This window comes from Octopus bimaculoides, chromosome 1, assembly GCF_046866305.1.
Source record: "Octopus bimaculoides isolate indiv1 chromosome 1, ASM4686630v1, whole genome shotgun sequence".
Lineage (NCBI taxonomy): Eukaryota > Metazoa > Mollusca > Cephalopoda > Octopoda > Octopodidae > Octopus > Octopus bimaculoides.
Window position 1 is genome coordinate 53,990,619 of NC_142928.1, and position 14,829 is coordinate 54,005,447.

The following is a 14,829-nucleotide window of genomic DNA, read 5'->3' on the forward strand; positions in this document are numbered from 1 at the left end:
CCTCAGTATCTAATCGCGGCCATTACTTTCGGAGTTCAAGTCTTGCCGTGGTCAGCTCCACGATTATCCGAAGTCAATAAAATACAATAGCAATCGATTAATTGAATCGATTTAATATCCCTATAAAGCATTCCAGATATGAATGGAATTATAGCAGAAGGCTAAGTTTAGGGCCACTGACTTGTAGAGGTGAACGTTCAATCAGTTTTGCCATTCAGAATTTCCAGAGCAAAAATGAACCTAGCAAACGGGATTCACTTACCGGATGATAGGATTACTGACATCAAAATACCATATTAATGTCGTTAATTACATAACAATACAGAGTTCAGCATAGTTAATGACAATAATACACATCTGCGTGTATATCATCATTATAAAGAATCATTACCGTGTGAGTAAAAGTATATGGAACAACGTTACAGTCATTTTAATAACACATATTAAAATCGCGTACACACACACACACACACACACACACACACACACACACACACACACACACACATATCTATACATCTTCATTCAGTTTTCTAACAACTATTATGAAACAACACTGAGTTTTCTGAAGACGTCAGTTTCATGAAATTAAAAATAAGAATTTCAAATGAAAATATCAGTTTCTTTTGACATAATACAATAATAGTGTTCACTACATTTAAAATAAAATCAATGAAATAGAAACATGTAATAGTTCAATTATTAAGAAAGCCTGGTTAGGAAAAAAGAAGCTGTTATTCTTGAAATACTGAATAACTCTTCTCTTCTATATTTGAGAGATGAAGAATTATGTACATTATTTACATTATTAACATTTGACGGATATTTGTCCTCATCTTTGTTGTTAACACAACGTTTCGGCTTATATACTCTCCAGCCTTCATCAGGTGTCTCGGGGAAATTTCGAATCTGGGTTCTCATTCCTAAGGTATGCCCACGGGCATATGGCGCAGTGGTTAAGAGTGCGGTCTACTAACCCCAAGATTCTGAGTTCGATTCCAAGCAGTGACCTGAATAATAATAATAATAATAATAATAATAATAATAATAATAATAATAATAACAACAACATCGAAAAGTACCTTAGGAATGAGAACCCAGGTTCGATATTTCCCCAACACACCTGATGAAGGCCGGAGAGTATATCAGCCGAGTATATCAGTTAACAACAAATAAGATCAGGACAAATATCTGTCAAATGTAAATAATGAACTCTTTTCTTCTATAAATCATTTATATTACACATGTCCTCGACCTATAAAGAGTTAAATATCTTAGGTATTTTGTATTTAAAATTACATTATTCATAGACGCTGCGTTCATTGGATTGATTGCTGTCGTCCTGTCAGCGTGGAAACTTAATATCTATAGGGCTTTCCTATAAGTAGGTTATCTCCCTTGGCTAGGCGGCGCTCCATGTAGATAATTAAACTTCCGGAGGCTAACCCACGCCATTGTTATTGTTTTACATCTTATCATGGATATAAAGCAGCTTGATGATTCAGCTATCGAAGTACTTACTGTGCCTGAGTTAAAGAAATATTTAAGATTATATGGACAGTATGTTACTGGAAGAAAGGCGGACTTGATTGAAAGGTTGAAAGGTATAAAAATTATGTCGATACGTCAACAAAGTAAATTCATCGGACGATAAGTCTGAAGTATCGGACGATACTTCAGACAGGAATAAGCAGAAGCTTATATCTCCTCTCGGTGAAGTATTGCCTGATCCAAAGATCTTTGTAAGTTGCCAAATTTCACAGATAATGACATAATTACCTCGTGCTACGGATGAAAGCAAAGCAACAGTTAAGGAGTGGCATATTTTACCACGACAGACACGTACACAGCATCGAATACCATGATGTGAGTGAAAGCTGCTCTCACTGTATTGTCCGGTGTCTGGTAATCCCTTCGATACCGACATCAAACCAAAAAAAGAATCCTGACCACAGAGTGTGGGTAATTATGTCAAATGTCACTGGCAATGTGCATTCAGCTGATTGCAACTGTTAAAGCAAGTCACTGAGCATGCGTACATGTCATACGGGAGAGTTCCAATCAGGGGTGGATAACACCTTATAGGAAAGCCCTATAGTGACCATTATCTATTAAAATATCAATCCATTTCATTGAATACATAACGTCTGTGATGAGTTTTTAATAAGACTAAAATGAGCTAACTCAAACAGAGCAATAACATAAATTCGGATAATTACCGAGCATATACTAAATGTTGTACGCAAAAATTGATATTTAACGGAAATTCCCTTCTTATTAAGAGAAAGAAAACAAAAATTTATTTGCATTTGCTAATGACTCTCAGGTCACTTACCAACAGACGTCTCATATTAGTAATCTGAAAGCACGAATAAGTTATATGAATAACATGAAAACACAACATACTGTCGTGACACCAAGGCATATTTTGTAGACATCTATTCAATTATTTGTTAAAATACTTAGACCAATCCTTTCCATATACTATCCCATGCCTATTGCTACACTTGAGATTAACTTTAAAAGAATTTTAGATTATTTAGTAGTTATTGTCTCAATTTCAAATTGTATTATTCTCATATTTCTATTTACTCAAAAGTTTTGGTTTCTGTCTTTTTCTATTGTTTGGACTACCACAAATAAACATTCGGTAAAGCCCAACGAAGTCAAGCTATTTTTAATATAAAGAAACTTTCTAAATATTTTTGTTTAGAAAGACAATGTTACAAATCTTCATCAATTTGCAACACTTTCCCTCCATGTATCCCATATATAGGCTTCTACACTAATTCTCCTACCTGAGTAGTATTCACTATAAAACCGATCTCTTCATTTTCCAAGCCTGTGAGGTTGTTCGACTTTTATACATTTCTCGAGGATTCAGCGATAATAAATCAACGTAAATTGGTTGTAGCTGGAAATAGAAATCGAGACTCAGACTTTAATTATCAAGAACTTATTTCTTGCTCCGCATTGCTGAATCAAATAAACTTCGAGCGATAGTTCACTTATCAAGAAAGCCTGGGTAGGGAAAAAGAAGCTGTTATTCTTGAAATACTGGATAGTTAGTTGGATAAAATTCTTCTCTTCTATAAAGAGAAAAGTCTATTGGAAATAACTGTTCTTGGTCTTTCATTGGAAATTAGACATTGATCTGCATCCTTTATTTAATTTGAAGATTTTTTTGTTTCTTTTTTTTTTTGTCCTACTAGAAGGGAAATTTCAGTTACATGAGAATTTGTTTTAACGGTGACGTTATATGACCGAATGACTAAGAAGTTCGTTTCGCTATCATAAAATCTCGGTTCTGATGCGTGGCATCTTGGGCAAGCATCTTACACGCACGTGTGTGTGTGTGTGTGTGTGTGTGTGTGTGTGTGTGTGTGTGTGTGTGTGTGTGTGTGTGTGTGGCCTCGAGTCGACCTATGCCCTGTGAGTGAACTTTGGTGTACTGAAACCCGTTGGATAAACTGTACCTGTAATTTAAAAGTTACCCCCTTTTACTATGTAACCTTGTTTCCACGCTAGAATTACATTGAAGACTAACACGATACTGTGGAATACTTAACCACTTTCACACCAATCAAACAGCTGAGTACTGATAGCTGGAAATTCTGGCGGAGATTCATTTGTTTTAGTACGTCATTCAATATAACACTCCTTAACTTCTCTCCCACGGGCATATGGCATAGTGGTTAAGAGCGCGGGCTATTAACCCCAATATTCCGAGTTCGATTCCTGGCAATGACGTAAATAATAATAATAATAATAATAATAATAATATCGAAAAATACCTTAGGAATGAGAACCCAGGTTCGAAATTTCCCCCAAGACACCTGATGAAGGCTGGAGGGTATATCAGCCGAAACGTTGTGTTAACAACAAACAAGATGTAAATAATGTAAATAATGTACCCCTTAACTTGTCCAGTCAAATGAATTTAATAATATTAAATATATTTCCAATTTTACTATTCATGAAAAGGAGTCATACGTTATTGAATTCTGAATTGTTGAATAGGAGAAACGTAGAAATGACTTTCTATATTCTCCAAGGGCGTTAGTGAGGCAAGTGGAGTTTAAAATTACTACAACCTATAATCGAAACCAAAGCAGACTTTTCGCTGAGATTTTATTGCTATACTACTTTGTAGCAGTATGAATATCTCATGTGATCATCCTGAACTTAGGAACGATAAAAATGTATTTGTATGGTAATTTTGAAGTAGGTTGATTTAACGTCTTTTTAAATAGTAGATTTGAACTATTGTTGAACTTAGAGTGGGTTATTCTACAGAACAAAGACAAAAATCAAAAGATCTGATGTTGATTTTTTTTCAACGTATGTTATTTAAAATGCTAGAAACTTTTGATGTTTTATTGTTATGGTTCATTGGCCGTATAAATAAACTTTGATAAATATGTCAAGAAAGAGATAATATAAAGTAACTGTGCGCATGTATATGTGTACACACGCACGCACACACACACATGTTCATATTATAAAGCCAACAATTTTTTCTATTGTATTGACATATCTAGATATAGAAAATATCATTGAAATTAATATTTCCGAAAATACGTTCACACAAAGTTTTCAAAACGATACAAAATTAGTTAAATTCAAAGTTTACTATATTTAATAAAAAGACAACTAATTGTCATGACTTAAAATCTCTGTTTCTAATTGTTGTAACGTTTCTTATGTATATTTTTTCGTTATCCACAGACATCACTAATAGGTGAATACAAAATATCTTAGATTACACTTCCTCTTAGTGTTCTTTTTGCAGGAAATAAGAAAAAAGAAACGTTCATGCACTGGAAATATTTCCTTAGTTTACTTTGAATTTAACTAATTTTGGATCGTCTTAAAAACGTTATGCTGGCACATATTTTCGGAAATATCAATTTCAGTGATGCTTTCTACATCTAAATATATTGATACAATAGAAACAATTGTTGGCTTTATAAGGTGAATTCTACATTGAAGATGTAATTTTTTCTATACGTATTTTTGTTGTTAATACTCTGAATTTCTTGAAATTCTTCTAAATGATATTTGAATCTACTTGTCATAGATAAGGAATCACCTTGGATGAGTATTCTACTCCTACGCCTAACATATATATATATATATGCGCCTAACATATATATATATATATATGCGCCTAACATATATATATATATATATATATATGCGCCTAACATATATATATATATATATATATATGCGCCTAACATATATATATATATATATATATATGCGCCTAACATATATATATATATATATATATATATATATATATATATATATATATATATATATGTTAGGCGTTGGAGTGGCTGTGTGGTAAGTAGCTTGCTTACCAACCACATGGTTCCGGGTTCAGTCTCACTGCGTGGCACCTTGGGCAAGTGTCTCCTACTATAGCCTCGGGCCGACCAAAGCCTTGTGAGTGGATTTGGTAGGCGGAAACTGAAAGAAGCCCGTCGTATATATGTATATGTATTTGTGTGTCTGTGTTTGTCCCCCCAACATCACTTGACAACCGATGCTGGTGTGTTTATGTCCCCGTAACTGAGCGGTTCGGCAAAAGTGACCGGTAGAAAAAGTACTAGGCTTACAAAGAATAAGTACTGGGGTAGATTTGCTCGACTAAAGGTGGTGCTCCAATCAAATGACTGAAACAAGTAAAAGAGTATAAGAGTATATATATATATATATATATATATATATATATATATGGTGCGGCTGTGTGCTAAGAAGTTTACTTCCCAACGACATGGTTCCGGGTTCAGTCCCACTGCGTGGCACTTTTGGCAAGTATTTTCTACTATAGCTTCGGGCCGACCAAAGCCTTGTGAGTGGATTTGGTAAACGGAAACTGGAAGAAGCTCGTCGTATATATATATGTATATATTTGTGTGTGTGTTTGTGTTTGTCCCACCACACCTCGACATCACTTGAGAACCGATGCTGGTGTGTTTATGTTCCTGTAACGTAGCGTTTCAGCAAAAGAGACCGATTAGAATAAGTACTAGGCTTACAAGGAATAAGTCCTGGGATCGATTTCTTCGACTAAGGCGGTGCACCAGCATGGCTGCGACCAAATAAGTGAAACAAGTAAAAGAATAAAAGAATATATTGACCGTTGACTGGACACTATTCAATTTTTTTTCTCCGTGTTTTTCTCCTTGTCTCCGTATTCTTTCTGTTCAAGAGCATAGCTCGAAACGTCAAAGACTTTCCGTATTCCCGAGCGTCATACTAATACATCCTTTTGTTATTTACACCACCTGTCCTCGTCTGTTGTTGTTTTTTCGTATATTCTCCCATATATATATATGTATATAGGCGCAGGCGTGGCTGTGTGGTAAGAAGCTTGCTTCTGCGCATGCGTCGAGTTATTTGCTGTCTGGATTTTGTGAGAGTCGGACGTAGTTTTTGTGTTGCTTAGAAGATGTACTCAGACCTTAACGGGTCTGAGTTGTCGTCGTCGTCGTCGGAGCTGGTAAGGGCGGTCACAAAGATGGACGGGGTGTTGAAGACAAGGAGTTTTGCTGAAGCCACGGAGGCGAAGCGAAGGGAGCTGGATTTGGCTGGCCTGAAGGAGTATGAGAAGATGACTCAGAAGGTGGGCGACGACGTGAGGTTGTCGCTTCCCAAAGGAATTATGGAGAGGATGGAAAAGAAAACGATCACCTAAAAGGTGTACTCGTTGAAAGGAAAAAAGGCAGAACAGGTGGAGGCAGAAGTGGAAAAGGCGCTGAGGGAACGAACAAAGGAGATAACGTACATAACCACGGGAAGAAGATATGGGACAATGGTCACCCAATTTAGGACAGCAGAGGAGGCGAGGAGGCTGGCGAGTGTGGCAATGAAACAGAGGAAGTAGTGCTTCTGCCCACATACCTTGGAAGACTTCCAAGGTGAGGGTAGAAGCAATTCCACCGGATATATAAGTGGTTTGGGTAGCGGCAGCTGTCCTTGTTGAAAGCGAGAAGGTGGCTGTCCTCTAAGCCACAGAAACAGAAATAGGAGGGTGGAAAGGAAAGACACTTGAACTCATCATTCAGACGGAGGAGGATCAACTGGATAACTTGGCAAAGACGGTGACGTAGGGGGAAATCGTGCTGAGGGTGTGGGTAGAGGGCAGAGTACCACGTTGTTTTAAATGTGGCCAAAAGGGCCACGTTAGAGCATACTGACCTCTACAGAGGACAATGGCTGAGGAAACAGGGGAAGAAAAACACTGAGTCTGATGTGGTATCCCAGTCCAACTCCATCTCACCCAAGACTACTCAGACTCACCCTCCCCATACAGATACCAAACCCACCCACAAGAAAACAAAAAAGAAAAAGAAGGAACAGACACCACAAAATTTAGAAGATCCTACCCCCGGTGAAAAAAGTTACAAATGCATGGCGGAGAGAATGATGTCACTAAGCGATGGAGAAAAGGATTGGACTGAGGGAGAAAAAGGACTTAGGACCCTAAGGCGGTGAGTGGTGTTACTCAGTGTGGGGTGAGTAGCACACTCTTCATAATATCATTTTCAGATATCATTTATGTTATATTTTAATTTGTTTTTCATGTGTCATATACATGTGTGTGTGTGTGTGTGTGTGTGTGTGTGTGTGTGTGTGTGTGTGTGTGTGTGTGTGTATGTTTGTTTGTATTTGTGTGTCTGTGTTTGCCCCCCCCCCCACCATCGCTTGTCAACCGATGTTGGTGTGTTCACATCCACGTAACTTAGCGGTTCGGCAAAAGAGCCCGATAGAATAAGTACTAGGTTTACAAAGAATAAGTCTTGGGGTCGATTTGTTCGACTAAAGGCGGTGCTCCAGCATGGCCGCAGTCAAATGAGTGAAACAAATAAAAGAATATATATTGTTATATTCGGGGACGGTCATTTTTGTTTTTTTGCCAATTAACCATACGCACTATATACTTGTTTTTCACTTCTGCTTCATTATTATTCTTATTTTAGTATTCTTTGACAAGGGACACTAAGATAAGAATTAAAAAAAGAAGAATAAAGCTGAAGTGAAAAACAGGTATAGAGTACGAGTGGTTAGCTGGCAAAAAAAAAAGAAGATATGACCATCCCCACCAAATATAACAATATCTGTTCCAACACAATTTCACATCAGAAATCTAGCAAAAAAAAAATACATAAACGTATGCATATATATATGTATATATATATATATATATATATATATATATATATATATATATATATATATATATAAATATATAAAACAAATAATAAATGAGCATATGCATATATACGTACAGGTATGTGCATACCTACGTCTACCTGTATAAATAGGTGCATATCTGGGTACAGGACATTGCAAACAAAACGTAGACAAAAAAATAATAATAACCGGAGTACAGAAAACACACAGGCCACATAGAGAACATTTTCCTTCATCAGCTACCCCCATTCTAACACAGGCGTTTATATCCAATAATAACAAAAGCAACAAAAATTCTCTCACACCTTGCGCCTACCTAACAACAGAGAAACACCTACAGGCTTGTTTACAAAGTTCGACATGCATGAATAAATTCTAAACAGTAACATGACCTCAATTTTGATCAATTATATTTTTCAAAACACCTTTTCATAACAAACCAACCATAAAAACCAAATTACCTCCCCACTCAAACCCACCTGCCCAAAGATGACTTTAATTCAACAGAGGCTATACAAAGGCAAGACTAACTCCAATGCATCGCAGTCCGAAGATAGCTTAGCTGGCTGAAACTTCGAAGTTACTGTCAGCAACATTCTTGTATAAGAATAATAAATTTGTTCTCTACAACAAATGTATAGAGTAACCCATCAGATTAATATAAAATTGTCTTTGTTCCAACTGAACATAACACACACACACACACACACACACACACACACACACACACACACACACACACACACACACACACACACACACACACACACACATATATGTATATAAGAAAGGGAGATGACAAAGAAATAAATGGTTATCTTATGAACTTCATTAGCTTACCGCTGTTTCTGCTAGCAGCTGCAGTGGACTCATAGTTAAGCTCCTGAATAACAACTATGAGTCCACTGCATCTTAAAGCAGAAACAGCTGTGAACTAATGAAGTTCATAAGATAATCATTTGTTCCTTTGTCATCTCTCTTTCTTATTACCGCTCTGTACTCAGCCAACACTTCGTGCTGAAACATACGTGCATTGAGTTCTACATCGGGTTCTTGGTCTTCCAATGCCGAAGAGAAATATATATACATATACTAGAGTAAGCACATAAATGTGGAACGAGGTTGGAAACAATAGTACTCAAATACCGGAGGTAGAATAATATGTTTTATTAATAAAGCTGCAAAAACATCACAAAAAACTGTTACTCAGAGTTTCCTTTTCCCGTTTGTCGGAAGGTTTTCTTTGTCATCTCCCTTTCTTATATACATATATATGTGTGTGTGTTTATGTTCAGTTGGAACAAAGGTTCTCAACCAAAATTGTCCAACGAACGGGAAACTCTGAGTAACAGTTTTTGTAGCTTTATATATATATACACACGCACATTATATTATATATTTTACATGCGTACTGTATATGAATATAAAATACTTATATTTTTTCTACTCCAGGCACAAGTCCCGAAATTTTGGGGGAGGGGGCCCAGTCGATTAGATCGACTCCAGTACGCAACTGGAACTTAATTTATCAACCCCGAAAGGATGACAGGCAAAGTCGGCCTCAGCGGAATTCGAACTCAGAATGTAAAAACAGACGAAATACCAATTTCTTTATTGCCCACAGGGGGCCAAACATAGAATGGTACAAAACAACTGATTGGGATCAGTAATGCGAATGGTTTACATAAATATGACTTTAAAAATTTTATAAAATATAAAAATCGAATGATATTAACAGTACGTTAGACAACAAACATGAAGCGATGATCAGGCCACGCTCCGACCCCACAAGCCCCGATCTATCGCTGGCACCTTTTTTTTTCTGACTATTCACACGGTTCCTTGCACGCACAACACTCGTGCAACATGCTTCCATCTCTTTTGGAACGTACACTCCGACAAACATCTCCTCTCCAGCCACACTTTCCTTTTCAAATGAAAAGTAAAAAATGAACGTAAATTGTGGCCAGAGATAAAGTTGCCTGTCTTAATTCCTTTTATCCTCGTCTTCCATACTACCTCTTTCGCTATTGCTACAACCGTGAGAAAACAATTCTTACCTTCATTTGTTAAAACTCCCGGTGGGTCAATTTTTATAATTGACTCAATCGACAGCTGTACTCTTCCTTCGCCGGACAACAGGTGTTCAGCATAAGCCCACATTTCAGATATCTCCGGACACTGAACAATAGCATGAGGGACGGTTTCCCTGTCTCCCCCGCATCTTGGACAGGTCGGCGACTGACGCTTACCGTGTCTTGCAAGCTTATCCCAAACGGGCAAGGCACCTCTGTAACATTGCCAGGTTAAGGACTTTTGGAAGTTGTCCAACGTTCTCAACCCGAATGTACGGTGAAACAGGCTGTCCAGTTGAATAAATCCGAGACCTAGAGTCGCCCCTAGGCCATCGTCGCATTCAGACTCTACCAACCCACTATATAAAATCCGTGTGGAATCCCCACCGCTGGCGTCTCCCGAGCGCCGGAAAAGCAAGAGGGCCTTACGACACTCTTTATGCCATTCACTCGACCTCGGTCTACGAGAACACCAGGCTTCCTGCTCGCAAAGACTTTTGAACTCGGGGAACATTTGTCTGGCCAGCGGAGACCACACCCGTTCACTATCCAGGAGAATCCAGAGGTGCCTCAATCTCAACGCATGCCTGCACATCATTAACCAAGACATTCCTAAACCTCCCTTTCAAGGCTTTTGACAGCAGACAGAGCGTTTCACAAGTGGCGACCTGCACTTCCACAAAAAGCGAAAGAGCTGTCTCTCCAGCCTGATCAACCACGAATCCGGACAAGGCACGACGGTTAGGCGGTAAGTAATGACCGATGCGATAAACACATTGGCTACCTCCGCCCTCCCTTTCAGGGATAGCCACCGCCAAGACCAGGTCTTGACTACTGCAGCCACCCTGCTCAATACCTCCGTCCAGTTCTTCTCTATCTGGAGGCCTAGACCAAACCAAACTCCCAGCAACTTAACCGGTCCCTCCGTCCAGCGCCCAACAGCGCTGTCTGAAGGCATCGACTTGCCAACCCAGGTGTCGAGTTGTAAGCCGACCGACTTTTCCCGGTTAATCTTTGCTCCTGCCACCTTCTCGTAAGCCTCAATAGTCTTACCCACTTCACGTAGGCGTGCTACTGAGGTTACGCTGATAGTGATATCATCCGCGTAAGCCGTAACAAACTCCTCTAGACCTGGTTCTCTCGGAATGCCACTCAACCTCCGCAGTAGTGGCTCGAGAGCCACCACATACAAAAGCGGTGAGAGCGGACATCCTTGACGAACCGAGCGTCTGATACAGAACGGCTTCGAAAGGAAACCGTTCACCCGAACTATCGAGTCAATGTTGTGGTACAAAGCAATAAGCCACCTGAGGAAGCCAAGGCCCAAGCCGAACCGCGCAAGCACAGTCGCCAGGTATCGATGGTCAACCCTATCAAAAGCTTTAGACTGGTCCAAATGTACCAGTGCCCCACCTTTGCCAGATTTATTATCAACCCTCTCTATGGTATAGCGAATAAGATGGAGGGTATCCTGAATGGTTCTGCCTGGGATGGCACATGTCTGTGCCTCCCCGACTATACCATCCGCGACACGCGCCAACCTTTTCGCTAAGACCTTGGCCAAAATCTTCACTTCTGCGTTTAACAGAGTGATGGGCCTGAAATTCTCTATAACGTCCCCCTTGTCCGGGTCCTTTCTGACCAACGTCACTACTCCCCGGCGCACAGATCTGGGGATAAACCCATTCTGTTGCCAGTTCGCGTAAACGTCAGCCAGTAGATGCCCGAACAAGTCTGGCATACATTTATACAGCTCATACGGAAGACCATCAAGTCCCGGTGACCTACCCGCTTTACAGTCGGCCAAAGCCTCCTTCACCTCCCCAGGCGTGATTGGCCCTTCGCAAGACTCCGCATCCGACCCCGAGAGACACGGCAGACCGGCAAGAAAGTCCTCGAGGGCTCTCCTACCATCAGGACCGCCGTCACCCCCGAACAGCTGGGCGAAGTACTTCCGAAAGGCCTCACACATTTTCTCGGGTTCGTTTATCAAGACGCCATTATGGTTCGTCAAAGACCGTATCTTGGAACTATTTCCTTGTCGAGCCCATCCACCACTCGGGCCCATCCAGCGGTCTTGATTCCTTCACTTCCCATCGCACGTAACTTAGCTCTGGCAATACTTCCCATGTGTTGGGCTTCAAGATGCTGGTTTAACTCCAGTCTTTTCACCTTCACTTGGTCCGCATTGCTAGTCCTCCAGGCTTCTTCTAGTTCCTTAACTATACCATCTCCTAAACTTATGCTAAACCTAATAGACTCATATTTGATGGCTCTTTTTAGGGCGTACCACCATTTGTTATTAATGATGGTACCTGTCAATGCCCTCTGAATTAACATCTTGATCCGCTTTCTGTATTCCTCAATCGCCAAAAGGGACGTATTGAGTTTCCAGTAGCCAGATCCCTGACTATGTAACTTGTCTATTGTCAGTTTACAGGTAACCATCTTGTGGTCACTGTAGCTGACTGGAAAAAACTGTGGACACTTAGCTATAGACTTATCTGTTTCTCTAATTAAAATCCTATCTAGATATGTTCTGGTAGACCCGTCACTATTTGACCACGTCCACTGTGGAGTGTTCGAGTGTTCCAACCTATATGGGTCTGCTAGCTGAAAGTGACTTAGCAGATCCCGTAAGCCTGGGTTACATTTTCTGTTCGTGTTCGAGCCAACACAATCTGTGTGTGCCTCACATATTGTGTTAAAGTCTCCTAACAATACTAGCGAATGCGACGTGGCCAGGAACTTGCCCAGGTCACGAAAATATTCACTTTGCGGGCCCATAATATTGGGTGCATAAATAGCAACTAGCCTGATTATCTTGCCACAACTGAATGTCAGGTCCAGAACGACCAGCCTGCCTTCTGGATCAGAAAAAACCAACTTTTTCTCGGTTACCCGGTTTCTTTTTAGTAGGACCAACACCCCACCCCCACCTCCCGTCCGACTCGGAGAAACGTATTTCTCGTAGCCGTTCAGGAGGAGGGACAGATCTCTTGGCCTCTTTACTCGGGTTTCCGTTGCAACAATCACATCCAATTTTCTTGACCTGATGTCATTTAGGAAGCGTCCTTGCTTCCAGCTAGACAACAGGCCACGAACATTTAAACAACCAATGTGAACAGACATGTCTTACCTGTTAATCAGGGCTTGTCCGGTGGAGAGGGACTCTCCACCTTTTCTTGACATAGGGTCGGAGGTGGCAAGTCTTGAAAAATGGACTGGTTAAATTCCAGTCTCATTGCCGATACAGATGTTCTGTATGTATTTAATAAAATCTTATGAGTCTTTGAATCCATTTCGTATAGTTCATAATTTTGAAATTTTTCAGACAGTTCAGCTATTCTGGTGGCTGATTTTTTTGCTTTTATTTCTCTCATTAAATCAACATTTTTGCTGTGAAGTGCTACTATCCCTCTGTCCTCCACTTCTTTCCTTGTTATTTGTGGTCGGTTTCTTTTTGCTGCTTTTGTTGGTCGTTGTTCTATAGTAGTCGCCACTCTCGGTTGAGCTGCTGATTGTATTTTTCTTTTGTTTGTTGTTTTCTTCTCGTCTTTTTCTTCTTCTTCCTCTTTTTCTTCTTTCTCCTCTTCCTCGTCTTCCTTATTTTCCATGCAGTTCCTTCGAATGTGGCCTAATTTGCCGCACAAAAAACACCGGGGCTTTCGACCCTCGACAAAAACGTTGAGGAGCAACTCCTCCCCAACTTCTATTTTTTCTGGAAGTTGTTCAATTACAGCCTGTTCTCCTTGAATTAATAAGTGGACCGTGTGGCCTATCCAATATGGTTTTTCGGTGACGATAGCTTGAAGTATATTTACTTCATCTACCTTCTTTGCCAGGACCGCCGCCATCAACCACATTGGGTCAATTTGAGGTGGGACCTTTGTTATTTTTACATTGGATGTCCTCATCCTAATGTAAATGGGTATCAAAATTATATGCTCGGTTTCCAAGGATTTTACAGAGTGCACTTGTGCAGTTTCAATGTTTTTAAAATGTACCTCAATGGTACCGAATTTTTTGCCTCTTGCTAGATACGTAACGTCCTGCCAAATGGGCTTTAGACCTTGTTCAATTCTTTCTTCGCTCACTCGCTCGATTTTCCTTCCTTTTTTGCAGTAAACTTTAAAAATAATTGGGTTTTTTTTTCTGTTAATAATAATTCTTCCGGTGGTTGAACTTTGACAACACCGTTTTCAATTTTTAGCATGTCTTTGTATTTTAATATGTCGCTTTTGTTTGTCGACAGCTGGCGGGTTCCACCTCCAACCGCCGACGCAAAACTTCTTTCTTGTTTTTCTTCTGTTTGTATGTTTTTCACATTTATGTTCCTCCTTGTAACGGTACAATTTGATAGCTCTGGAAACTCCTCTTCAGAAGAATCCGAAACTTCTCCCAACAATAAATTTTCTATATTTTTTCCTCCGGTTGACTCCTCTTCGCCAGACGAAGATACATTATTCGGCATCATGCCAGCAATTACTGTTTTTCCCCCATAGGGGAAACACACGATAGTTTTCAAACGAAGACTATCACACAA

The 14,829-nt window shown here is 39.8% G+C and overlaps 1 protein-coding gene across 1 annotated transcript in view; it reads left to right on the forward strand.

Annotated features, from left to right (window-relative positions):
- The window catches only part of LOC106875216 (sodium- and chloride-dependent taurine transporter), a 91,785-nt gene that overhangs the window by 18,412 nt on the left and 58,544 nt on the right, over positions 1 to 14,829 (forward strand). The window lies entirely within an intron of this gene.